Genomic DNA, 27,369 nt, shown 5'->3' on the forward strand with positions numbered 1-27,369 from the left:
AGCTTTTAAGTATTAAAAGCTAAGGCCCTGTCTCCACTGAAGCTTTCCGGAGAATTCTCCACTACTGTTCCTGCTGTATTGTTGATGAAATTGTGCTGTGCTAATCCAGAAAGGATGTGATTTTTAGATGTGCATTGTTCACCCCAGTATTTGAAAATACAGCAATTCCCAGCACAGTGTCATATCATGTCTGGTGTTTAAAAGGAAGGTGCAACAAATGTAATTTTTCCCTTATTTCTTGTTTCTCCGAAACTGTTATCTAGACCATAGTAATTTGTCAAAACTGGTTTTCATCAGTGATATTCTTGAATTATCAAGTACATTGCCTTAAAATCAGATTAAGTCACTGATAATCTAAATAACTGCAAATTTGGGTTTTTTAAGCAGGGAAAGAATGTATCCCAACGTCCTGCTTTTTTGCTACTTAATACTGTATCCCCCTTGCCAGCTTTTGTTTTAACTTTATGTGGAATGTGTGCAACGGTCATAATACAGAATGAGAAAGAGGGAAGGCTGCTCCCACTGCATGCAGCTTGACCAGACTTTATTGTGTGGTCTTTTTGTATACTGGTTTTCTAGGTAATGATGAACTTGACACTGACTGCTTTCCCCCCCTGCCAGAGTAGATCTGTGGTGGAGCAGGTAGGACCCTGCGTGCTCAGGCTGGCAGGCCCCTAGGCTCTGAATGACCGCTTTCAGAGCAGAGTGTGATGTCTGTGACATCTGGCAGCATCTGTGCTCTGTTAGCTGGCTCTTCAGAGTTTGTATGCCTAAATGCATTCCAGTTGCCCAAGCACAGGGTTTGGTGAACAGTAGCAGGGGGTGTGGATGACAGCAGTGTTTTACTCCCTACGGAAAATGATCACTAGAAAAGAAACGGCAGCAGTGTTTCTCACCATTTTTTAGATTGTGGCAGCAAAATTGTACATTGGCATAGTTAACGTTGGCTGGTTCAAGGCATTCCCTAGGAGTCAACCCTCTTAGTTCTGGAGTAGTTCTCCCACAACCAACGAAGTCGGATGTCCTGCAGCCTGTACCCCACTGTGCTACCACAGGAGCTGTTTCTGCCTCCTAGCTTGTTTGAATTTGCTCTTTCTGTGCTATTGTACCCTCCTGTTGCAGCACCCTGCTATGTTGAGTGGCTCAGGTTTGAGCAGCAACCCCAAGCACTATGTTCCACTGTCTCGCTGTGAACAATTTGTTTTTCCCAAACAATAAGGTTTATAAAGGCTATGAATGAGGGCTACTGATGAGAGTAATTATTTGCAAGAGACAGCTCAGATCATACCTTCTGTCCTTGACTTGAAAAATACCAAATCTGTGTTTGCACAGATCCTTTTCAAGCAGTGTTGGATATCTTCTTGCATTCTAGGTACACCTGAGAAGTATATTTGCAAGTTTTTGGGTCTGTCACACAGATAATCTTCTATCTGCAGATCATGGTGCACTTTTTCTGTCTTCTGGCCTTTTTCCCAGGTAGGGCACTTCTTGGTGTCTCCAACCTGTTGTAATCAGTACTACAGCAGTTTTTCGGTGGGCAGCTCTTCGCAAGATACACAGGGATCTGGAAGAAAAAAGAAGATTTGAAGCTGTGTTGCAGTAGCGTCATATTTACCTTTTGAAACCTTGCTAAGAAGGAAGGTAGAAATGCTATAATGTCTAGGCACATTTGTTAAGCAATGATGTGCAACCCCTTCTTTTGTTCCCAGGGGAAGGTGGAGAGGGAGTAGGAATTGTGTGGTACTTGCTTTGCATAGTTTTTGTCCCTGTCTTCCCTGCTAGACAGCTGGAGTGTACAGAAGTGTCCTGGAGCACTGTGACAAGATGAGGTAGGCTTTTTTCTAAGAGAGGTCTTTGCTGTGCAATTTTGGTGCCCTTGAGAAAGATTTAGCCCTTAACGTGCAACCTTTTTGGAATTAGAAGGATGCTGCTCTTCTTTCTGTTTTACCGCTAGTGAAAACACATCTGTAATAACCAGTAGCCATTTCAGAACTTATCTCTGCGTGTAAAGAGACTTGTGGAATATCTCTGTTCCCTTCTGTAGTCAGTTCTTCCCTTCTGCGTGAGTCAGTTGGTGTTGAGAAGACACCTATGTTTTCCTCATCTCCATCCCACACCCTTTTCTGTTCTAAGAAATTCAAGGCAAGTGGGTTCCAATATGTGAGCTCCAGCTTTGGTGCCTATTCCTGAGGTGCTGACACAGAGGAAGAGGGTTTAGGGACTTGGATAATCTCCCCAAAAAGCAAGCCCTTTGCTTGCAAAATCTCCTTCATGGCTGTAAATCAGCTGCTGATACCAGTGTCTTGTTACTGCTGTACTCAAGCACCATAAAGATTCTGATCGATGAGTTCTGCACAGGGTGCAAAGTGCTGAAGCTTTCTTGTGCTCCAGTGGGCTGAGAGTGTCATACCTGCATCTTTTCTGCCTAGTCTAGATTTCCTTAAATTAGTGCATTCCCTTTGGGACATGTTCACTGGTAAGTGAAAATGTTTCTTTCCACGTATTTGTGCTGAATGTGGAAGCTCAGGTCCAGGAAAGTTTCGTAGCTGCTCTGTTGGAATGATCCTTTTAATATATTTGTACGTGTTTTTCTTACCCTGGAGTTTCATGATGGTGCTTTTTTTGTCCTCCTTTCAGGGCTAACTGCTCAGCCTATTCCATCTTGACTTGTAGATATTTTATTGCAATTAAATAATTCTTCTTAATCTTTTCCAGGTGCACATAATGATCCTGATTCTGACACAGATCTTTTGCCACACACGAAGCCTATGAAGAAGGTATGAAACGGACTGACAGCACAGCTATTTATGCACAGCATTGAAAGCTAGGAGATGTAGACCTGATACCTGTATGTTACCTCTGAGAAATTTCGCCATATCTTTAATTTTTCTGTGTATCATAGGCTGCCTTTCTAAAGACTGGATCCACAGGTCACTGAAATCAATGGAATAATCCCAGCTGACTTGGACAATTCTAGATTGGACTGTAAACCAGGTGGTGGTATGCTTGCTTAGTACTGCTGGACTACTCAAAGGTATTATCCTCGCCTATTAGTAAATTGATTGCTTTAGTTCTAATGACACTTATTCCTACCCTTCAGTGGAAAGAGAGTAGCTGAGAGCATGCTGTAGATGGAAAGTGAAGATATTGTCTGAACATGCAGTAGCTGAAAGCCCAAAGGTGGCAGAAGGCTCAGCCTCACTCTGGGAGGAAATGCTGTGCATTAAATCCACAGCTAGCTATGATATTTCTGAAGTGCCGGTTGTCAGCACAGTGCCAAAGGAGCAATCTGCTCAGTGCTGGCAACTTTTTCTCCCCTCTGTGCCAATTCTGAATGCCATTGACTAGCTAGAGAGGGAAACCGACCTACCCTTTGGAGGCCTGATAGGTGTGATGAGTGGAGTTGTGTCATACGTGAAAGAAAGGATAAATTGAGAGGAAATGGAGGGATTCCTTAGGGTGCCATCTGTGATGTAGATTACCAGGGAGGCAGAGAAGTGGATTTCTATTTCTTCTTTTGTGGATTAACTTTGCCAGACTGCAGTCAGTGAGGTAACATGCATTCTGTTTTTCAGGATCGTAAAAAGCAATGCAAGTGCTAACATGTATTGTTAACAGTGTGCTTTCAAATCAGCACCAGAGAGAAATAATGGAATATATACCTTGAGGTTTCAGCTACCAACATAAAGGGCAGAAAGGTGGAGAGGTGACTTACATCACCTACAGCTTTCTTTGCTCTCTCATCAGCTGCTCAGTACTCGCTGATGATTTCCTTATGCTCATTAGTAGTGTGTTGAACGTCAGTCTCCAGCTTTCATTTAATAGTAAGCAGACTCTTTCTGGAGGGCAGAAAGAAGTCTTGGAGACCTAAAATGTCGTATGTGCTCAGCTCTTCCATTTGTCTCTCAGAGAAATGATCTGTGTATCACAGTTTTCTGTAGTTTGTTTTTTCTCTGTAAAATTGTGTGCTGTTAAGCCAAATGGGATTCATCCCCACTGGATCTGCATTACAGAACATTAGGACCTGTGTATTTACTTGCTAAAATGATGATACACCTCTGAGGCAGAAATAGACCTGTTTATGAAGGCCTTGACTCTGAGTCTGTTTTCCTGATTTTCTGTGTGTATGGATTTGAGTTTATATACCAATATTATTTACTTCAAAGTTATGCTGCAGTAGCAGCAGCTGGCTTTAGACCCAGCTGAAATTGCATTTGATTGCATTCTCAACAACATAGTTTCTGCTCCACAATTTACAATAAGTATGTGTCTTTTTATCTCATGGAAAATATGACCCTCACAGCTCATTTAGTGCTTACTGTTTACTGATATGAATCATTGGAGGACTGTTGTTGTTGCTGCTGTAAAAATAATAAATATTAAAAAACCACTCTAAGGAAGGAAAATTACAAAGGCTTTAATAGAAAAACTGCGTTCTAGCAACACAAGCTGCTCTTCAGCAAAACAACATCATGTAAATATGCCATTGTGTTCCAGAATGCTGCACAAGTTCTGTGCTATGTAGGTTTTGTGTAACAAATAAGTTTAAAACACCAAATTTGATTTGGAGATAGCAGTTCACCTGCTAAAAATGTGTCCTTTTAGTATTAGTCAATTGGAAGTGAATGTATTGGTTGCATTTTTAACCTATTTGAATAAAAGCCACACTTATGACTTGGTTTTTATAACTGATGTCCCATAATTGCAGCTGAGAAATGCTTCCTTTGTTATCAGTCCTATCCAGAATTTATATTCTCCTCCTTGGAAATGTTAGCATGTGTGGTCTTTATGGAAAAGAACTGCAGACTGTAATGGTGGATGTTAAAGTAGCTTCTTAAATCTCTGCACAAAATTAAATGGCAGCTGTGTTATTTCATATGGCAATCTGTAACGCAAGGATGCTTAAAATTTCACTGAAATGGATCTCGCTGTGGGCTACAGTCTCGGAAGAAATCACAGCACCCTGGAAACAACTAGTAAAACTCTAGTTTATCAATGGAGGCAGAATTTTACACTGTTCCTTTAAGGTGGGATTTTCAAAGGTGCTCAGTACTGTCTTAACTCTTCCAACAAAATTGCTAAAAGTCTTTTCATAGGCTTTACTAGGAGTAAAGCTGGGCCAAGATGGTGTTTTTTAAAAAATCCTCCTATCAGTGTAATGTCTCTAAAGGCTGAGCTCTTCATGTTCCATCGAGTTATCACACCTATCTTATAGACCACTGCTGTGTTTGTCCATTATTGGCCTAATCCTGCGCTACCCAGAGTTAGGATTGAATGTTAAACTACTTGAACATAAACTCTGACAGGATAGCTGTTGCATAAAATGTTCTACTTTCTCTGTACATGGACACTGAGTTCATTATGTCTTCTCCATGAACTCTGCCAGCTCCAGGAGTTTGTGAGAGTGCTTGCTGCCCTCCTGGCCAGTCTGCACGTCTTCCAGCTCTGTCTGTAGCAGGCTGAGGCAGCACATACTGCTCCTCGTGCTGGCGACAGTCCTCATCCGTTTGGATCCAAAGGTCCTGAAAGCAGATGAAAGATTAGTGTAAATAACAAAGGGAGAGGAAGCTGAAAGATGTAGAGATGTAGGTCTCTCTGAAAAGCTGTTCTTTAAGGTGATGCCAGATCTAAAAAAAAAAAAAAAAAGGGGGGGGGGGGCGGGCAAAACCAAACCCCAGCACTGGATCCCAGTATCATGTATGCCTGTCTTAAATCGTTGTAGCCACACTGACTTTAGGAGAATTACTTCTGGCTGAGACTGACCTAACTGAGGACAAGTTAGATTTGAATGTGTGTGTGTATATATACACACACACGTGTACAGGGAGAAAGAATCTTTGTTTTTATTCTTTAAGTTACTAAAATTGGATTTTTGGCAGCAGTTGTATCGCTTTATTCCAGCAAAGAGACTAGCCTTTTACTAATTTACTTCCTTAATTTTATTTTAGAAATTAAAAGCCAAAGGAAGCTCCTTAGTTTTACATCTCTGTTAGTTTCTAGTCCCTTTCTTGGCTATGCTGTTCAAGCAGCAATTACAACTTCTCTTAAAGTAGAACTTTTTTGTTTTATTTACATATGAACAGTTCTTTGGGTTTCTAGTTTGACAAAAGCCGATAGTAATGCTTGTCTTGTATAAGGTTTGTTAGAACTACTGCAGATTGAAATTGGTATGAGTGGGAGAACCAGGGCCTTTGAATATAAATTCTCAATTTATTCACAATGTCTAAACAAGAGTAGATAATCTACTGCTTTGTTGCTTAAGCTATAAAATAAAACTGGTATGCTTTTCCATCCAGGGAACTGCTTCCACCCTCTCCAGTTTACCTTCATTTGCTGTTGGAGTTTATTTAGTGTCCTGACAAGCTCACTGTTTTTGCTGTTGGTGTGCTCCAGTTGCATTTCCATTCTAGTCATGCCAGTGTCCATCTTCTTGAGCCTGAGAGCTTCAGCATTCCCCTTCGCTTCAGTCTCCAGACTCGCCTGCAGAGACTCAGTTGCACACTAGTGATTATTTTTGTGGAGTCCAGTGAAGCATATGGTACAGCATTCTGTTGTGTTGAGTCTGATCCAGCCTTTGTTCAAGTTATTGCCCACCAAGTAATAAAAATACATTAACTTTTCAAACCTGTTTAAAACTGAGATACCAGTATTTTGCACCAATCCATTCATGAGTTCCTTCTTTTAAAATATAAGGCTGGGAGAGGCTTTCAAGAGGTCATCTTAAAAATCTGCTGCCTAAAATCTGCATCACCTCCTGCTAAACCAGTCCCACTAGACAACGTGTGACCAGACTGTCCTTAACTTTCAATGATGGAGATTCTACAACCTCCAGACAGTGTGGTCTAAGGAGGAATACCCCTTAATGATTATAAAACTTTCCTAGTGTCTAACTTAAAACCTCCATGCTGCAGCCTTTGCCTGTGACTTAATGTCATATCGTTGCTATAGGTGGTTGTTTCAAATTCTTCTCATGTTCTTGTGTCAGTGTTAACCTGAGCCAGTTTGAGCTGAATGCAAATCAGTTTACTTTCTTCAGCCTGCAAGGAAGGGTGCAACAGACGGATGAATAAATGCCCTTTGTCGAGTTAAACAAACAAAATCCATCTGACGGAATGTGGGCAGCAGCCACCGGGCTGGCATACAGCTCTTGCATCTGTAGCATTGGTACCTCCAGGGAAGTCTCTGCTTCCTCCAGTGCCACCTGCAGTTCATCCTTCTCAATCTCCAGGCTCTGTCTTTTGCAGCTCACGAGTGCTCTTCCCTCCCTCCCCCAGCTGATTGATTAGATCCTTAATTTCCTCTAGGGAAGAAAAGAGATATTTCGTATGATAGGTTTATTTCAGGACTGTGAACTTTACCAAGTGCATCAGGCAGCTTCTTTGAATGGAAATGGCAGGAAATTATTCCAGTCACTTTATATCAGCTGCCCTTTTCTTTTGTTGCTAAGTATTCTCCTGGATTTCTGAATGAGCCTTGCTTGCTGCATGTGTTCATGGAGGTGGAAGAATGAAGCCTGTTAAATCAAGAGAATTTCTTGCTAGTTTTTTATCCAGCCTTCCCCTCTCCCCCTTTCAGATGATTGCTCTTACAAAATGAAAACAGGATGCCACATCGTCTTTCCCCAGCAGACTGGGGCTCTCTGCCAGCTGATGCAGGCCAGAGCAAAGGGTTGGGGGAGATAGCCCGGAAAACGCTGAGTCTGTGCCAGGGAGCCCATCACTGTTTTCTGTTGGCTGCAAGGGCAGCAGATTGTAGCATCTTCTAAATATTTACAGAGTAATCTTCCAGCCTCCTGTAAGAGATCAATTTTTGTAATTTACAGAAGTGTTTATAAAAAAAAAAAAAAAAAAAAAGCTGAGGCAGCTGGTCTCCTTGTACAGCCAGTGGGGGAGAAGTGATGCTGAGAGAGAGACTGAGCAAGAGCTTAACTGACTTGCTCTGAACTGATTCCTGGAGGTCTCTGATCCTCCCCACTGAAGTTAAAGGGAACATCATCTTCCCAGGGTAAAGCTGGCTGTTGTTAATAGTCCCCTAAGTGAATTGCTCAGAATTAGAGAGAATGCTGGTCGTCGGAACTGGGACTGCAGCCTGTGTCTTACTTAAGCCTAATGCTGTAACGAGTCCGCTAGTCACTTATGTGGTGCTCTGGTGATGATTCCTGGCTGAGCTGGGAGTGATGACCTCCTGGTATAGTGGTGAGTACAGAGAAGCTGCTATTGTTATTGTGTTTTGAGGGTTCAGAAAGGATCTTGATCCTGAATGTTATGCCTAGAGTCGGTGTCCTGGAAGCAGTACACTGGTGCTAGTTATAATCTTGGATGGTCTCATAGGGGTGGCATGTGTGTGAATGCAGACTCTGTCGCAAGAGCAGAATCTAACCTGCGACTTTTAAGTGCATCAAATATATGTTTCCAGAGAGTGAAAGCACTGCCAGAAGTCAGAAAAGTGGAATTGGTGCTGGAAGACACCACAAGAGATCATTCAGTAGGAACCAAGGGGCTTATGATTTGCAGAGTTTTTTAACATCAAACCAGTACTTACCCTGAAGGGCCCTTGTTGTCCTTCTTCATAGATTGTAGGTGCTCCAAGGATTCCTCACAGGCAGTCATAAGGTCAGAATTTTCAGTCATGTGCGTTCCTTCTGGAAATGTATCTACTTCCACCTGCAGCTCTTTGCATTTTGTGTTGTCATTCTGCCAGCATCTTATCAAAGGGTCTCTGCTTCTTGTCCAGGGCAGTATGAGCAGCATTGGCCTGGAAAGATAAAGCCAACCATTCACCGGACACAAGTTTTCTTTCCACTTCACTTCTCTGCGTGTCCTGCCAGCTAGTTACAGTTAAATTGGCAGCCACTGTAATGACTGGCAGAGTTTCTCTTGGTCACTCTGAGTGGATGATTAAAATGTTTATGAGGCTTTCTTTCCTCACCATTAGGAATTTAATAAGATCGCCCAGTTCCCATCAGTGTGATAGTCGTCTTTGCTCCTGCTGTTATAATGATGCTGCTGTGGAGCAAATATTTTCCACTTCAGATATTCCTTGTGCAGATGTGCTGTTAGTAATTGCCTGGGTTGATTAGTGTGACTCTATTTCAAAGACAATTCGGTTACAAACAAGATGTTTTTCAAGACTATTTTAGACTGTGTTTAACTGCATGTCATGAAGGGAAAGAATAAAGTTACCTTTTTCTTTCCTAGGAGCTTTTAATCACAAATATTCTACATATCCTTAAGATCTGCAGATGCATTCAGATACCATGGTGACAAGCACACTACAGGAACCATAGAATAAAGAGCTGCTTCATTAAAGAAAGTGGTGGTGAAACAGATTTTTTTCAGCCCAGTAATGTAATGCTGTATGCGAGATTTTCGGCTCAAGACCTGTTCTAAAGCCGACTGCAGTCATTGGCAGATGCCCAAGGACTTCAGTGGATTTGGAGCAGCCTTTGTGCCTATTTTAAGTAACATTTTTATTCAAATGTCCCACAGTTGCACTACTATTCATGCTCTTACACTAACACTAGCAAGAGTAGAAGTACTGATTTAATGAAGGAGTGTTTGTTCCTAGTGTTTAAACTACATGTTGTTTAGATCTGCTTTGAGTATGGTAGTTAATAACCAGTGGCCAGCCCACTAGTACTGCAACACTGAAAAGTTCCAAGCAGGATATCATTATCCTTAAAAAGGAGATGAATACCTTGCCTTGCAGTAAAGGAGGGGTTTTGCTTTAGCTGTGCTCTTGTTGCTGGAAGTCAGCTAATGAGCTTACCAGAAGCATGCTGTGTGCTCCTAGGAATTAGCTGCGGCTTTCATCTTGGTTTTCTCTTGATATAAGTCTTAGCCTTGCTTCTTATGGTCATACTGATTACTTGACGTTTAGTAGAGATATCTTAAAATATTAAGAAGTAAGGGATCAGTCCAAAGCTGACCTGAGTTAAGAGAAAGACTCCCAGGGCTTCCAATACCAGGTCTTAGATCTTGCTGGTCAGACTTGTGCTGGATGCGCTCTTGGATGGCTGGACCTCTCGAGGTCAACAGTGAGCTCCTCCACTTCTTTCTGAAGCCTCTGCCTAGTTTTCTCTGTGTTGGCAACTCATGCTTGGGCTGATTCAGCTGTCTCCTCTGCTTCTTGGAGCCTCACAGCTGACTCTATCCTGAGGGAGACAGGGCAGAAATATCCTGGTGCGTAAGTAGTTCATGGAGTGAGGAGTGGTTGGAGTCAGGAGCCCTCATCTCGAGCTCCATCACTGTTTTCACTAGTGAAAAGGTGAAATCCTAGCAGTAGTCTCAGAAAACAGATGATAAAACCATAACTGGGATGTGGCCCCTCCACTGGTGGGTGTGGTATATTGGGCTCTTTGTTGCTGGGTTGTAACCTGGTGATAGACACCTGGTGACTTCCACCTTCTGCTCAGGTATCTCAAGGACTGGGGTAGTGTCTAAGAGCAAAGTAGCCTCCCTCCCTTGTGAACATCCCTGGGACTTGGTGTAAAGTCAGGCAGAGATGTAGTAGCTTATTCCATTTGTTTCAACTTGTTCAGGTGCACAGTGAAGCCCTCCAGATGCCTTAACTTTTGTTGCTTTATGGGAAAGCATCTTTATGTTAGCTCTGTCAGACTGCTACGAAGATTGGCTCAACTTCTAGCCTGTAATACCAGATCTCAAGGACCAGAGTCTAAGGGGTTTAATCTGATTTGATGCTTGCCTTATTCTTAGGAAATGCTAGTGGCTTTAGTAGGGCTGCTGGAAGAGCAAAGTCCTTGTTGGAATAAAGAAAAGCTGTCCAAATTCAAGCCTTTATCAGAAAGGATCAATGTTTGTTTTCTGTTGTCTGTGTAGAAGTGTTAGGTCTCAGTAGTCCCTGTTTATTATTGCAAGTATTATTTTCTTTCTCTTGGCTGGAATCCTTTGCTTTCTGTCTTACCAAGCTGAGTCCTAACATCACATCTATAAGCTGTGACTCAGCAGGCAAACTAAATAATGAGATTACTGTGAAGTCCCACCCCAGACTCTCAGAAAGCTGAGTGCTCTCTTGGTTTCTTCCAGCTCTTCAGTTCTTTCAGAGGCATCAGTCTTGTATTCAGTCCTCCAGGTTGTGACTTCACTGTTGAGAAGCCAGGCACTGCAGTTCAGCTTTGCTCTCCTCCTCTTCCTCCAACTACTGTTCCATTGGGTCGTAGTCGTGCTTGGTGTTGGCCAGGCTCAGGACAGCAGTAGTACGGGACTAGAGACAGAACAGCCACTACTATGCATCTGTCCTGTTGGAAGTATGAATGCACTGACTTCACTCTCCAGAGATGGAGTGTTCCACTTGAGCAACTCCATTCTGGATCAGCTAGAAACATCTCGGGCTTCAAAATATCCTCCTGGTCGGGAGCCAAGTTCTCTGTACCTGTTTTTTACTGTACTGCAGTGAATTGAATTGAGCTCATACAACTGAAAACAGAACTTGGCTTGTCACCATCACTGTTTTCTCTCAAACAATGTTTCAAAAGAATTATGACAGTAAACCCATTTGGTGATTGTTCTGAACGCAGAGAATTCTTGCCAGACTTTGATATACAGGTGCAGCACTAGGATTACTCTCTGGAGATAAGCAGAAATTTCCAAGACAGATGTGTCAGACACCTGAAATACTGGTCTATTTTGAGATAAATGTGTGTGATCTATGCAAATAAACTGCTGTACAAGCCACTGAATGGACTGTGGACTCAGAATGAAGCGGTGTGTGTTCTGCTCTTTGCTGTTGACTCATGGGAGATTCTGTATCTCATTTTCTTATCCATACAAGGCTTATGTCCCCCACACCGCCTCCAAGATCAGCTGGTAACAAGCCCAGAGATTAATTTGGATGAGAAAGTTTTCCTTTGTGAGAGCTAACACAAAGGATTTGTTACTCTGAAGTGGACAGCATGCAAAAGAGCAGACATTGCATGTCCCATGACAGCAGCAACCTCTGCAGGCAGTTGGTGGTCCCAGTACCTTTGACTCTTCATCCAGCTGCCTCTTGAAGGCATCTGCTTGCAAAGTGAGAGAAATCTTCATGTGGACAATCTTGTTAAGCCTGCTCTGAGCTTCCTTGTGCTCCCGACTCAGCTGGCTGTTTTCGACTGTGGGAAAAGAGCGTAAAGAAGCGGGACAGGAACTAATTCAACCTGACTGGAGAGAGAGAGGAGTGAAGGCCAGAGGGACTGGGCAGGTTTGCTAGAGGAGAGAGGGCTGGACTGCCAGAGTTACATGAAATGGAGGGGAAGAGGAGGATGAGAGGGAGGTAACATTGAACAAAGCTGTCAAGGAATTTACCATGGAGCCTGGTGGCATTAATTTCAGCTTGGCTCTTCTCCACCTCAGCCAGCTGGGCATTGGCTTCAGACAGGTTATCTTCTGGCTTGTGAACATGAGCGTCATAGTTTGGCTGTAAGAGAGAAGTCAGTTATATGATGCCGAGTAAAGCTTGAAGGGTCAAAATATCCTCCCTCTCTTGCAAACTCAGTTTATTCCAGTTGGTTGCAATTATAATGGGATGACTGTAATAGCCGGGGGAATGGAGAGTGTCCTGATCCTTAGTGAGGGGGATGTGCACTCCAGCAGCTGGGGAAGGCAGTGTTCAGCTCCACCTGCAAATGGCTGCTTTGTGGTATCAGTTAGCTCTGACCGCAGAGGGCTGAATTCTGCTTTGCTGAATCCATGGCTGCATTGGTGGTTTGTTGAGGAATTCCTTGCTGGCCTCTCACCTTGGATTTCTGCAGAGACTCCATGTTTGCAGCAAGGTCATCCATCTCTGCTTTCATGATCTGTTTGTCCGTCTCCAGCTTTGCTTTCACTCTGAGGCTTCTCTACAAGCTCTGCCATCTGAGCCATGGCAAGCATGTGCTTCCTGTGCAGGGAGGAGCCCATGGCCTTGCTTTGCCAGGGCTCCCTCCTCCAGCTTAAGGAGCAGCTTCAGCAGCCCAGCTTCCTGCTTGCAATTCTGATAGATCTGAGAAAGGGCCAAGTACCTGTTGTCAGCTGGGATCTGGCAGCCCTGGAGGCTCGGTAAGGCCCTCAGGGATGCTTTATAAGAAAGACTTCTGGAAGCCTTTTATTTAGCTTTAATAGTCTCTTTATTTAGGGCAAATCCCATCTTTGGTATTAATCCATTGGGGGAGGTCAGTGGCTGGTATCTTCCAGAAAGATTAACCATCTCTAGGCCTCCTTGCTAAAGCTCAGAGTAATTCTCTGGCCTGCAGGCCATGTCTTTTCCTTCCAAAACAGTAGAAAATACAGTTAACAGTCCTGCCTCCTCTTTTTACTGTGTGCTTTTGAATTAGCAACTTTTATGAATCGCTGATCACCTTCCGCTCAAACTCTCTAGGAATAACAAAACTCACAGTGAATTTCATGCAACCTTGGTGCTTTACCCCTTCCAAGGTCTGCAGTGTGAGAGAAATTTGTGGAAATACAAACAAGAATCTTAATTTCTTCACTCCCTTCTCTATATGTTTGTCAGTTTTACCGGATTTTCTTTTCTGGGAGGGTTCTACAGCTGGGAATACTGAGCCAACAAAGCAGGAAAGACCTGGCCAGGCATCTCAGTAGGCAGCTGATGTTATCTGCAGCATGGTTAGCTTCCCGTTTCAATTTGGCCTTCAGGAATATAATTGAGCTGATTTGGTTACTTGAGGGAAATAGAGGCTTGTTCATAGAAATAGCTGCTACCTGGGTTTGTGGGTCATGTTTTTGTTAAATGCTGAGGTTTTAATTAAATATTTGGGCACTGAAATCCATTGGATGAAAGAAATATTTGAATTCAGAATGGTAACACTGTGCATCCTGAGCTGTGGCTTCATTTCTGGTTTGATTTACCACCGTTTCTTCCATAGTGAGAGGGAGAGTGCCTTGCAGGAGCCTTTGGCATTAATGTGGATGAAAAGGTCTATCAGGCGTCTTTGCTGGCTGCCTGCAAGCAGAAGAGGAGGCCCCTGCAGCAGATCACCTTTCTTCTGACCATAGCGTGGCAGGAGATCTGCAGTGGACATACAGTTCCCCAGACTTCAAAGAGAGTGGAGGTTAGAGTGAGTGAATAATATAGAAGACAAGCTGGATCTCAAAGCTGAACTGTTGATTCCCTGGAAGCTAAAAAGGCAAATGTTTCCAAGCCGGGGGGTTTCACAAGCTCATAGAGAAGCAGTCAGAATCTGCTGGAGAAAAAAAGTGAAGATCTACCTGGGGAAAAATAAATACTAGATCTCAGCTGGTTCTGTTATTTAAGGGTTTAAAGGGTGATAGGCTGCAGAATCCATTTTAACAGGTTAGGCTTAAGTCTGTATTAATCTTTTGTGACAACTCAGTCTTATAAAGAAGATAAAGCTGCACAAGCAGGATACTGTGGGGTAGGAAAGGGTAGGATGTTACAGCAAATGAGTTAAGCCAAATAAGTGTTTCTACTCTGTAGTGAACAGGTTACTCTTTGTTGAAAGTGGGCTGAGATGTAGTGTCCTGTCTCCTCAATGGGACTCACAGGGCACTTAAGTCCCTTTTTCCTCTGTTGAAGCTCCTCCTTACCCCATCTGCAAGTACAGCCACAAGTACCCCAGGAAGTTGAGTCTGTTTGCAGCTCTGAAGAACTAACACCAGCACTTAATTTTTCTTCTGTCACTTAAGCATCCCAGTGGCCTTGCTCTGAAGCACAAGTATCTTGTACTCCCTGTGGAGCGCTGTTAGAATTTGAATTAGCAAAGCTTGCCAGTATTTATTAGTGATTGTACACACTGCCTTAGCTGCTTAGCTCGTTAACTAGGTAAATTAGTGGTTTGGATAATACAGAGTTGGAAATTTGTATTCTGGGAAGTTAATTTCTAAGGGGACATTTGTCAGAGAAGTGCTGGCAGTCCCATCACTAAAGTAGTCGATAGTGACAGTAAAATAAAGTTCTAATTTGCGATAATATTTTGCATTTCTAAAGCAGTTTTTATCTGAGGATCATAAGGCCTTACATAAACATGAATCATTTAAGCTTCCTAACTTCCTGGTGATTATACACATTTTATATGTGGGTGAGTGTAGAAGACAAATTACAAATATCAGACAATGAGTCAGAGAAAGACTTAGGAAACAAAATCCTGGATTTCTGATTCTGCTTGCCTGAACTACTGAACTGTATTTCTGGTTGTCTTTAGGTTAATACTGAAGAGATCAGGGTATGACTCTGGATTTTCCCAGTGACTCTATTATCAAGTTAATTTTCAGGTGTAGCTAATGCTGTCAGAGCATGGGTGCACAACTGCAACCCGTAGGATCCTATACCCTGGAAGTCTGTTACAATTGACACTTACTTCTTTACAAACTCTTCCAAGTTTGTCTCATTTCATCTCATTGAGGATAGCAATTGTCATTTTGAGGTCACTCTCTGCTTTATGATGAGCCTTTTCCACCTTGCCATGGGTCTGCTTTTCTTGTTCCCACTTGCCTTCCAGCCAGTTGAAAAAAGTGGAATCTGCGTGAAAAAGAACTTTATACCACACATATAGGTGGTGTTTATCAGAAGGGCCCAAGATAACAAAACCAGACCAAAGCAACTGCATCTCACCTTGTGCATCTGAGTGGTAGGTTTGCTGCTGTTCTTGCTCAGGTGGTTCACCTTGTTCTCCTCAACTTGCAATTTTCTAGGAAGGGAAAGCCCAAGACCAGTGCACAGAGTTGGGTGAGAAACTAACTACCCTGCCTTGGCAACAGACTGAAAACCCAAAGAATAGATTCATCTGAGGTGCTTGCTGAAAGCAGTATGCGCTGTGTGCATTTTCAGTGGGCCCAGAGGAGCTTGGTGCAGCACTGGCTCTTACAGAAGACTCCTGCTCACCCTCAACAATTCACATGGCTCTTTTGGCCAGTGACACGAATTGGCAACACTTCGCTGTGCTGCCATGAGTTAATACCTAGAAAAACACAGCCCCCTTCCTGTTTGTGGAGCACACTGTAGTCTCGCTACATTTAATCAAGCAGACAATGTTGTTTTTTCCTTTCCTCAGACTGGGAGAAAAAGAATGGGAGAAAGTAAAGAAAAATGGAGCAGTTATTTCTGCCTGATGAACTTCCTCCAAAGCCCTCTTTTCCTTTTGGAATTTGGTGGCTGAGTCATTCTGGGCAGAGAAGTGAAGTCAGAGTTCGAACTCCATGGTCTAACGCCTGCAGACAGAAAACGGAACATCACGCAAGTTTTGTGGATCACACAAACCATTAGCAGTATCAATACAAAGTGTCACTGGAAACTAGTATTTCCTTAGGAGGAATCTGAGATTCAGTTAATAAATTCTGAGACATATGAGGCATCTGTGAGTTTAACATCCTGTGGATGTTAACACTGTTTTCAGAAGAAGCAGCAGACAGCCACATGGCTGCTCCAGTGCAGATTTAAAACTTCTCCAATTACATTAAATCAAAATCAGTTCAGATGCAGGAGAGGGAGAAGTATTCCCCAAGGCTAGGTGGAAAGGAGTTACACAGCTGTCGAGGGGGGCATTTTATAAGTAGAGGCCTACCAGCATTGCCATGTAAAAGTGGGTTTAATTAAAGAATGTAGAGGAGATGCGGATGTCTTTAGGTAGAGGGATCCCCAGAAATTGCTGTGAAATGACTATTGCTATGGGGTAGAAGGGTGAAGTGTAGAATTAAATGTATCCCAGGTTATATGAGATGCTGGAAGACAATGTAAGAAACTGAGGGGGGAGATCAGCTGAGTGAATCAGAGCATCCCAAAGGGTGGTTGTCAGGGTTCATTTCCCAGAAGAATGAGGCAGAAAAAAAAAAAAAGTCATGCTTCCTACAGGCTTTTCCTTCTGACCAAGCAGAGAACTCAGGACTTGTGACAACAGCTCCTTTGCTTTAGCCATGAGGCCTCTCAGGCTCCTCTGTTTTTTAAGGACTTTATTTAAGATACAGTCAGGCTGTCTGGGAAGTTCATGCATCATCCCCATATGCTCTTTATTCATTCAGTATTCTGAAAAGGAGCCTCTTATGCATCATTTGAGACAGCCGATGTCCTGCCTAAATGAGTACTAAGCCTTTAACCATCCCCTACTGATAACGCTCAGCCTGCGGTTGGATGGGGAGGTTATTCTTCTCCTGGCCAAAGGTGGTTTTCTGCTCTTCTGTGTGTTCTGTGAGCTCCTGAGTCTTTGACATGATGCTTCACAGCTCCAGTTCCTTCAGTTACATTTTCTTCTGTTGGGCCACATTCAGCAAAGGCTTCACCTGGAAGTAAGGAATTCAAGCAATGAGGTTCCCAAAACAAGCCTTTTCTGTTATAATGGTCCCTGAAAGCCCTGAGGTGGTCATTTTATTATCAGATCCTAGTATTTTTTGCATACCATTGGGAGGCCTGGTGTTTCCTGAAATGCCTGTTTAGTGCACAGGGTTTCATATCTACAGTGTGAGTAATGCAACTCCTAGAAAAGTTATGGTGCACAGTAACAGATCTGTGTGCCAGCATAAAAATCAGGACTGTATTCCAGATTCTGAACTGATATAAACACAGAATTATTCTTATAACAATCTAGATTCATACCAGTCCAAATGGGACCATAACCCTTCAAAAGCTCTTTCTTTCTAAGGCTATGGAAGTTCATTTGATTTGCACTGGAGTTGGGAAGGTGGGTCCCCAGGTAAAAAGGAAGATTTTGTTTCACCTATATGTGGAAAATCGGCTTTAACATAGTTTTGTTTCACTTAAGCTTGAGTATCTTGGTCGACACTTTCTTTCCTCTCTTACCAGAAAACCAAATGAATTATCCATCCTGGGACTAAGTGAAGAGAGTCTGAGCTGGAATGGCCCCTTCATGCTGACAATGTGGTCCTGCTTAAGTGAACCAAGCAGCTTTGTTTCAGCTTTTAAATGTTAATGAATAGTGAAATCTTGTATTACCATGCTCATAACCTCACCACTTCTCTCTGTGCTGTTTTTAGAAGCGGAAAGTCCAGGTCTTGAATTTCTAAGACACTCTCTTTCCACTCCCTGGAGGTAGCAGGCTTGGATTCAGATTTCAGGGCTTTCTCCGTTTACTAACTTTTCTGGCATTGATTTGGAAAGAAATCATTCAGCCCCTTGCCCTATTAATAATGAACAAGAACAACACTAGCTTTCTCAGTGTCTTTACTGAAGTGAACACGGTTGTTATTTTTTACTCCCGGCCCTTATCTTCTCTGCCCAGACATCCCAAGGTGCTCAGTGCCTGTAATTCCCCCTGTTTAATTCTGCGGGACACAACAACCTCAGAGTATTTTCCCCACTTCACTGTACAATTTCCACCCTCCCCAGCAAAGCAGCTGCAGAACCCTCTGGACATTCCTCTGGATTGCCATCAGGCCTAGCCTGTAGCAAACAGAACACATGTGGCTTAGAAACAATTCTGTTTCCAGGTAATGTATGTAGGGGGACTCAAAAGTGTTCATGCTCAATTGTATGCAGCAGAATGCTGGAGTCAGGATGTAGTCTCAGTCAAACAGGGTAGGTCTCGATGCCCCACGATTTTTTGGCATGCAAGAAGAGTCATGGCAGTTTGCTGATATAGGAAAAAGGATGACAGAATTGAATGTGTTTAGAAAAAATGCTACTGTGAATGTAGAAATTGAAGTTTTCATGCACTAGAAAAAAACACAGATACTACTGGAAATATACAAATAAAAATATACAAATACACAAATAAACTGGAAGCTAATGGAAAGGGTGTTTTTTTGTCTCCTGTCTTTCCTCTATCCTGCAGCCACAGATGCCATAGGCTGTGACAGATAAAGTGCACAGCTCAAAACCAAAATCTTGTGACTCAAATGTATGTATTATGGCTGAGTTCCAGGAGACTTACTCCATCACATTTACAAAAAGGATGCAGTCTGGGGAGGTTATAGGAATGGAAGGCTTAATATTTAGGAATTGGGTTCCATTCACCTCTAGCATGGATTTGTCCAGAGTTCTTTATCCTTTTCTGTGCCCAGGATGTCTGGCTATAAAAAATAACATTGGGATCATCATAAGATCTAGGTAGGTGGCATATGGTAAAGCAGGGGTGGACTCTTTTGCTTGATGAAACCCAAATATACCTTATGCTCTCCTGTGCCAGGAGACACGCTAAGCAGTTTCAGTCATAAGGAAAAAAATAATAGTAGTAATCTTGTGGCTGTTGGCTTTAAAAGTAAGATCAGGGCAGCGTCTGTCCCTCTTTAATCTCCATCCATAAGTCGAAATTTAAAGATAGAATGGGCTGGAGGAGTGATGACTAGTATTGTGCAATTATTATAAAAATTGGGAAATGCAGATTTTAGATTAATGCGAAGAACAGAATGCTCCCTTTATGCATGGCTGTTACAATAGCTACTTTAATTATGTTGTGACAAAAACATGTGCAAAATTAATGTGTTGCTGATATTAGACAGCTACAACAGACTCTCCCCATTTTCCTTTCCAGTCTTAAACTGGATAAATGATCAGTTAGTAGGATTTTTCCCTGACTAAGGAATAGTAAAGAGCAAGTGAGATTTATTGCATAGCTTAAGGTGCACTTCATTTGCATGATATTAACCGTGCTGTCTGATTAAAAGGCAGTTGTGGGAACACGGCTAAGAGAGAATATTATATGCATGAGGAAGTGGGTTGCTGTAGAAGCTCCTAACTCTGCAGCTATATCTACACCAAAGGCATGCTGAGTCATAACTTCCATCAATTGATTTAGCTCAGTTTGGTAGGAGTAAACTGTACCTTGTTATATCCAGTTCTGTGCTCTTTCTTCCCCAGGTCAGTAGAGACAAGCAGCAACTCTGATACCCTCTTATTGTCCATAAACCCTGGAGGGATTATGCTGGGATTCAGGCTTTGGTATCTAAAGAAAGACAGGTTTAATGATATAAGAGCTCCAGTTAGCGGCAGTGCAGAAAAGCTAATCACAGCTTAAGATCTTCTGTGGTTTAGCTTCCTAGCTCCACGGGGATGGCACTGAAATACTGGTGGTAAGGAAGCATGTGGATGTTTCTGTCTGTGCGAAGTGGAAGTTCTCGGAGGGGGATGCAGAAGCGTTAGAAGGATGCGTTCATACCCGCTGCCTCTGATTTCTCATGGGCAAGGTCACTGCGCAGGATTCATACCTCCGTCATGTGAAAGTGGAAGATGCGCATTCAGTAATAGTGTTGGAATTCAAACAACATGAGTAACTGCCTATTCATAGCAGATTTGTTTGCTGTTCACTGCTTTCCATTACTTGCCCTTCCACTTTACTGTATATCATAGGTGAAAACTTATGTTGCTCTTCCCCTCTGCAACTCACTGTTTCTGTGCTTGATCCTGACAAGAAAGGGTTGCAGGAGGCAATGGAGCCAAATAAATAACAGTGCCAATTTGTCTAGTTTCCAGTCATGTATTTCCTAATTCTTTGCGCTTCTCTCACAAAATGAGAGGTTTAGTAGACATCCTGTCTCTAGCCCTGGTGCTTGGAAGCATCTCTCAGACTAACAGTCCCTTGAAGGGGTACAAGGTAGTCTGTGATGACCCAAGTTCTTTCATTCCCGAATAAAGATCTGCTGTTCAGCCAGCCGCAGCTTGTGCTGAAGGCACTGTGTGGCTTTGCCTGAGGATTGCTCTGCAGTGCTGCAGACACCTACCAGACTGTTTAAATTCATTTGGAACAATGCAGTGAATGAAATGTGGGGATGTGCTGTGCAAAGCAGTCATCAGCTAGTTCAGCTGCTCCTGGAATGAGACAAGTGGAATGGATTGAAAAAAAGTAACAGGAGTTACTAAGGCTGAAGAGAGAAAACCTTCTGTATTATAAAGTCATTTGTGTTTCACAGCTGGGAAAAAAAAGACAAACAAAAAACCGCCACACAACAAGGTAGGTCCTACATGGCCCAGGGGAACAAGCTTACATGCAGGGAAGCAACCTTGGGCGTGGTGTGAACCTGACACAATTTCAGGTAAATGTTGTTTGTGATTCTGGCTTATAGTGTTATATAACTACTCCTTCAGGGATTACTGTCATACAAAGAGTTAACAACGAAAAGACCTGCTCTCCACCAGCAAGCCTAAAGCAACATCTCTGTGAACTGATAACAGCGACTGGCTTTTATTTGCTGGGTGGGACCATCCCCTAGAGACAGAGGCACGCTACAGAGGACAGGCAGCACACAGTAACCTCATTTAGGCTGGTGTGGAAACTCCTGCATGGCTGTCAGTGATCAAGAGCAAGCGAAATGGCACCACGGTGCATAATAAAAGCAAACAAGGGTGTCTGAAAGGACTGGATAGAACTCGTCCATAACTCTGTCAGCTGGCACTCAGCTTTGGCTACCACAGAAATAGTAAGACAGGACTTTCCCCAGAATGGATTTCCCCTCTTCATTTGTGACTTTCAAACCAAAATACTAACAGGCATCTCTAGACCTTTCTTGTCCTGCTTCTAGCACTCATGACAGCTGATATAAGTACTGTGACACTCACAAAGATACATCCTCCAGGTGCTGGCCTGCATCTCAAGAGACTGGGATGTAATTTTCTGCTCTGTGTGACCCTGGGCAAATCTTTTAGAGGGATTTCAGTTGCCTAAACATAGCGATGTTTTAGATGCATTCATATACCACAAGCCACTGCTCCAGAAGAGCACAGGTCTCTTCTAAGCCCTGTGTTGTATCTTTTTGCCACTTGTGAATGTCCCAGATACCCAAAGGCATTTTGAATTACACCAGTGACACTAGACACCAAAGTTTCTGTAACTGAACGCCGCCTTTCTCTCTTTCAGTTCTGTGCTGGTAAAATCAGGATAATGGCATTAGCCAGCCTTGGGCAGGGTTGAAGAGAAACTGAGGAGCCTGAGCTGCTGCTGCGGCAGTTTGCATACAAAGGCATGGATGATTGCTAACCCTGTAGAGTTGGAAGCAGTCACAAAAGAGGACCCTCTTTCCTGCCTCTTGCTGCCACAAGCTAAAATCAATGTTACTGCACTGAATACAAGAGATGCTCTTGAAAATGAGTCACACTGAACTAGTATACTGTAGCCTCCAACGTAAATCTGTCTTCACTGACTTTAGTTAGCAGTTCAGTGCTGTCTGGATAAACTACTAACCAAGTTAAAATATGCATCATTTTACCTGCATTCCGCTTTGGTTTAGAGGTTGTTTTTTCATTGTTTACTACTCTAAAGAAATCCTCAAACCAGAAGTGAACATTGTCCTTGGAAAAGAAGAGAAGCCGCATTCACAATAAGTTGGCATACACAATTTTTTGCACTCTAAGTCAGTCTCCTCTCTCTCATGCTGGTGTTGCTTTGCTGGTTTAGCATAGGCTGAGATGGAGTTGCACATGCAGGAAGCAGAAATAAGATCCAACCCTATTTGATAGCTCGAAATCTGAAAAAGCAGTTTCCTAAAGTCTTTCCCATTCAGCTTTCAACTGCAGAGTCCTGGGCTGATGACTATCCTAGTAGGCAGCAAGTTTTTCTGGATGATAGAAACCTGACATTTGTCTGGGCAGCAGAAGGCCGCTGACTGCCAGGAGCGGATTATGTAGCTTGTCATTAAGCCAGGGCTGCACTCACGCTCCCATCTGTGCAAGTGTGTTTCTGCAGAGTGCCTTCACTGAGCAAATGGACCCAGTGTGTACCGTCTGCCTCGCAGTGCTGGAGGGGCAGAATCTTCAAGGACAGAGCTAGATTGTCTTTCAGCATGGAAGAGAAGTATGCAGAAGCAGACACAGGCTGTTACCTGGATGAAAAGAGTGTTATCATCTCAGGCTTAATTTTTTCCACAAAAGAATGATGGGGAAGTGCTGGGCACCAGAACTGATGATGTTTGCTTGCTGGCACATTGCGCTGATAGTATTGATTGTACTGCTTAATGTTCCCCCTACCTGCAGTCTCCTCCTCTTTAAAGAGGACCCAGAGCAGGGGAATTCTGGATTTCAGGAGCAAGCCCACCACTGCTTCATTCCAGGGATCCTCGTTCTTCTCTAGCCATGTCACACCTGGAAGGGAGCAGAGGAGAAAAGGCATGACCAGTTCGGATACAGTGAGAGAATAGCCCAGTAGCAGTGCGTGAGAAAGCAGATTTCTGATTGTTAACCTGCGTAGAGAGAGGGAGAAATCCTCAGTGGGGAACTCCTCTGTGGGTAAAGGGAAAGGAAGCGAGTTAATGCGGGCACAGGAATAGCATTAATGCACTCCTTGGCGTCTCGGGATTTATGGGGGGCCCTTACCATGGAAAGCCCATTTGCCATGAATAAATTATGCTGCAGGATTGCCAAAGAAAAGGATGTTGTGGAGAGATTATATTTTTACCTTTTAAGCTTATACTCTGATAGGTTGATAGAGACAATGAGGCTTATAGACTGGTATAGCCAAGCACAATCAGAATATATTTTGGCACAGTCAAATGTCACTTTCAAAAACCTGCTTGGTAGCAAAGAAAGGAAATAGTTGCTGAGTGTAAAAAAGATAGAGCAAAGGACCTGTGATTCATGGTCTGATCATGTTCTGTCAGTATGTCTGTGCAGTGGAGTATATGAAGAACTGGTGGAGTTTGATAATGTGCTTAAATACTGCTCCCGCTGCTAAGCATTAGCATGGCTGCTTGACAACACAGCAGAGAGGCAAGTCACATACACCAGGAAAGGCTAGACAAGCTGCAGCGAACTGCAGGACACTGGCTCTTCCAGCATCGTGTAAGCAAAAGAAGCAAAAATGAATTTAATCCTTTGGCTGATGTGCCTTTTGGGTAGCTTTCCTACAGCTTTGTCTTACTAGAAACAAGCCTTGGCTTGAGTTTCTGGGATTTCATTCCTTTACAGAAGATCTATAAGGATTATATTTTTAATCAAGGCCAGTGGCAACATGTTGAAGAGTCATGAAACAGCCTTGCTGTTCGTTGTACGTTAAAATGCTTGACTGTTGCGTCACTGGTCAGGCGTTTGCACAATCAGTGTTTTCAATTAATTGTTACTGGAAAAGATTTTGGAGATGCACATTTCTGTGTGGCAGAGCCAGTCGCTGGCTGCAGTGCTTCTAAAGCAACAGAGACACATTAATTTGCACCAGCAAAGTACTTTCCCCAGCGCTGCTGTGCATTAAAACCTGTGGAAGTTTGATGGGATCTGTTCATGCAGAGGGCTTGGCCTCTACGTCTTTGGCCTCATGTCTGACCTCGCTAAGTGCATGTTCCAGATTATTCAGGGTTCAGGACGGGTATGGCTGAAACAGCACTGGGCTGCCCTTACTGTGCCCATGTAGCGGTTGTTACAGATGGCAGCCTTCAGTGGCCATCAGTGGCCTTGGGGAACACGCACGTGCTGGCCAGATCCCTGGTCTGGCACTACAGTGCTAAGAGGGCCTTTCTGCTCCGCTTGTTCCCTGCTTTCACCCTGGCGATGCCCCTCTGGAGCTTTCCAGAGTGTAGACCCATGAGCTGAGCAACTTTGTTGGCCACAATTGGAGGGAAGAAGATTAGCATGGTAATCTGAGTGAAAGGAAGAAAATTGCTCATTGCCGCCTTGCTGGATACTCAGGAAAATGGTTACAGGCTCTGCTTCCAGGGGCAGGCATGCTCTCCAGCCCTGCTGGGAACTGACTGGAAAGGCGAGAAGCAAAGCAGGTCTCAGGTCTGTCCCATCAGAGCGTTCAGCCGAGCTTGCGGGGTGGAGCAGAGGCAATAATACACACCTCAGACAAGGTGTTAGAGCAACTGCTCGGTGTCTGGGCTCCCATATGCTCTGGGAGGGTGCCTGGTTGCTCCAGTGTGGCTCCAAAAACACCTGCAAAGCAGGGCTGTTCAGCAAAGAAGGATCAAGTCCTCAGCTGACAGCTCAGCCATCTGGTCAGGCCTGCTGCCCCGTGGCAGCTGTGAGTGCCAGCTCTGACTCTCAATAGCACATCTGTTCATTAAAAAAAAAAAAAAAAAAATCAGTGTGTTGTTTAAGGTCATTTTCTGTTCCCTGGAAATGAGTCTGGTTTTAGCCGCTTTTTCAATCTTAACAAACTGGCTGAGCCCTTAGCATGCTGGCTTGGTCCTGGTTTGCTGTCACCAGGCTTAAGATCTCAACCTACCTCTGCGTTGTCCACCTCTGCTTGCTCCTCTCTTGGCTTCTGCTTGAACTTCATAGTGCCTGTGTTGTTTAAGGTCATTTTCTGTTCCCTGGAAATGAGTCTGGTTTTAGCCGCTTTTTCAATCTTAACAAACTGGCTGAGCTCTTAGCATGCTGGCTTGGTCCTGGTTTGCTGTCACCAGGCTTAAGATCTCAACCTACCTCTGCGTTGTCCACCTCTGCTTGCTCCTCTCTTGGCTTCTGCTTGAACTTCATAGTGCCCAAGTGCATGATACCCCTAGTCAGCTTGTAAACACAGATTCTCTCTTCTGGACTGGAGCCCAGGACATCAAAGGCCACCTGGCAGAAGTGACACAGACCCACACAAGGGAATTCTTAATCTGCACAATAAGCTGGAAGCCAGCCTGTAGTACTAAACATCTAAAATAATTTTCCAGCCCATTGAAATTTGACCAGCCAGGTCCGTTCAGACTCACACAGGACAGAGTAGCTTAATGTTGCTGTAAACCAGCACTCTGCTTTTCTTTCACATACTGATTTATGCTAGCTAAGAACCATGAGCTCTGACAGCAGTTAGTTCTAAGTGTCTCTGATACCATGAGTAAAATGCAACGTATCATCTGGGGTATCAGCTCGTTCTGCTCTTCACCATGCTTTTTAAAATCAGCAGGGCATGAGCAGCAACATCCCTTATAGCAATTACCCCCCACCTCAGCTAGCGCGGATCTGGAGGAAGCGTAGCTCTGCTGGGAACATTGTGCTTTGCTCTCACAGCATGCCTGGAGAAGGGACGGTGCATGACTCTGAGCGTGCTGGAGAACCTTGCAGACAGTGTGTTACTCGCGAGCCATGATTTGGGACTGCCTGGCTTAGTGGCTATGAAAATCATATCTGCTTTGTACAAAAGGCTTGTTTGCAACATACAAATCCTGGCAGCTGTAAAATACCAACAGCTGCTGAGAAGGGCACTGGAAGTTCAGCAGCTGGGGACTCTTTGATCTCTGTGTAGCTCAAGTCTTCCTTATAATAATAGTCTCAGGAGCCAGCAGATAGTCCCAATAAGCTCTTTGCAGTAACAGATACTCTTCAAAATGATATTAGAAAGGAAAATGTGTGTCAAAACCAGACAAAGGGTCAAGTCTTCCTCTTACAAAAGCTATTTCTTGAGATTACAGTGTATGTGAGATGAGCAGGTTTTAACCCATAGTCTCTGCCACAGCTTTGAGATCTGTCAGTTTTCAGGCTTCAAACAAACCCTATAACTAGCTCGTTTGAAGTCCTGCAAACCCCGGGCCATTGAATGTTAACAAGAAACTCCTACGTCAAGCTCATTTGCTCTGGAGCGGATCTTTTACATTCAGGCTTCAGCTCACAGACAATTGAACAAATCTTCAGGCTATCCCTAGCTGCTCTTCCAGTAGCTTATTTATCCTCAGGTTGAAGAAGGTGAATGTTATTCCTAGGGGAAACTTAGGCTGGTGTGGCAGCATCCTGTTTGCTGTATTTTCAGTTTCACTGATGTTTCTCCAGATTTACTTTAGCGAGAAGTGGCTCTTCCCCACCATCCGGGTTGTCTGCTGTGGTCACACCTTGGTGCACCCCGTGGTAACGATTGAGCACAAGAAGCAGTTTCTGCAGCCAGAGACAGACCAAGAGGTGGTTACACCAATTGCCATCAGTACAGTCAAGGCATAACATGAGCTTTTGGACTGGAGACTGAGGGTTCTTCTAGGTTTCAATTCCTGAGCACATTTTGAGTGTATCACTTAAGCAAAAAGCCCGTTGTGGGATGAGTTTCTTAGGCTACCAGGGAGATTTTTACATAGCAGCTGCGTCAAAGTGGGATTGAACACCCAGACCTTTTCAACAGTATTGAAAAACTTGTCCTGGCTGTCTTTCCTGTCCTGAGGAGATGTAAGCAATTGACATGAAGCAGCTCAACACTTCCATTTGAAAAGAATCTTTTTTACCTTAGTGGCAGCCCTGCCAGATCAAGCGGGACCTCACCATGCACTGATCAAGATAAAGGAAGACAGCTTTATTTTCTCACTTTGGCCTGCCTAAGGAAAAGTCACTTACAATCCTCTTCTTCCTGGATAATCAGTAACAAACCCCCACTGCAGAGAACCTATCTCTAGCCAAGTCCAGTTCTGGTGGGTAGATTTCTTATTCTAGAAACACAGGATCGAGCAGGGATGTGTGCATTACACACACAAAGTGCCATACCAGTAAATTCCAGTTTCTTGTTGGAGAGAATCTGACGGAAGATACGATAATCTCTCTTAGCTACTTGCTGGGAAATGACACTTGACTTCTCCAGAC

General features: G+C 43.6%; 1 pseudogene; it reads right to left on the reverse strand.

The window, feature by feature from the left end:
- Positions 1-2,596: 2,596 nt before the first annotated feature.
- LOC104465339 lies at positions 2,597-27,369 on the reverse strand (annotated as a pseudogene).

This window comes from Pterocles gutturalis, unplaced genomic scaffold, assembly GCF_000699245.1.
Source record: "Pterocles gutturalis isolate BGI_N339 unplaced genomic scaffold, ASM69924v1 scaffold48488, whole genome shotgun sequence".
NCBI classification, from domain to species: Eukaryota; Metazoa; Chordata; class Aves; order Pterocliformes; family Pteroclidae; genus Pterocles; species Pterocles gutturalis.